We start from the raw sequence: 1,023 nt of genomic DNA, 5'->3' as shown, positions 1-1,023 counted from the left end.
AACCAAAAAGCAAAAAAATTGAGAAAATAAGCTAGGCACCAATGGTTTGAACTTCTGAGACAAATGCCTGTGGTGTTTATGTATTAAGGATATGCTTGGATGAATAGGTTCTGAGGAGTGTTTCAACAGTTGGTAACTTGGGTTACCTAACCCGGGATTATCAACCAAAAGTCCATTATCAAGAGCAACCTAAATACAAAACATTTAGTCACACAAAGAGGTGCTGGGTACCAATGTCTCAAGAAGAAATGTGAACTAAAATGCCTGTAGTGGATATGTGTAGTGCACTGATAAGAAAAAGAAAATGCCAAAGGCTTGAGCAACACATGACACTGAGCAACAAGGAGCAAATAAGCTCAAAGAAAAAGAAAAACAAAGAAAAGAAACTTGCCAAGGATATGTGAATAACAAGAGGCCATAAGCAGTGTTTTAGTGGAAACATAAAAAGTAACATTCTTACCTAAGAAACAATAAAGTGATGCTGCAACAACTTTCTGCATGAACACCCCATTAATCAATGTCAATTACTTACTGATATGGCTAATGAATTTACTTTTTGTTTCATTCTTTCTTCTCAATAATTCAGAACTTGCTTGGGGACAAGCAAGGATTAAGTTTGGTGTTGTGATGCCAAGGCATCTTAGGCTAGTTTCACTAGCCTTTTTCTTTTATTTTTAGTTGTTTTATGCATTTTCTAGAGCCTTAAGTAATCATTTTGGGCCAAATAGTCATGCTTGTCTTAAATCATTCAAAATGAAGATTTTGATGCAAATTCCATGAGTTTTTAGTTATATTACTTGAATGCTATGAATGGAAGATTTCTCATGAAATTTTGCAAGACTTTGATGCAATTGTTGGATGATTTCAGGAAAGAAGAGGCTAGGCAAGGAAGCAACAAAATCAATAAAGGAAGCTTGAATATCACATGTGGAGTTTAAGTTCCAGTTTAAGCCTAAACTGGAGCTTAAACGCCAAAAATCATGAAGGATAAGAAATGCTGGAAATGAAGTTTAACCTCCAGTT

Source organism: Arachis ipaensis, chromosome B09 (genome assembly GCF_000816755.2).
Source record: "Arachis ipaensis cultivar K30076 chromosome B09, Araip1.1, whole genome shotgun sequence".
In the NCBI taxonomy this organism is placed as follows: Eukaryota; Viridiplantae; Streptophyta; class Magnoliopsida; order Fabales; family Fabaceae; genus Arachis; species Arachis ipaensis.
Note: the sequence above shows the minus strand (reverse complement) of the source record.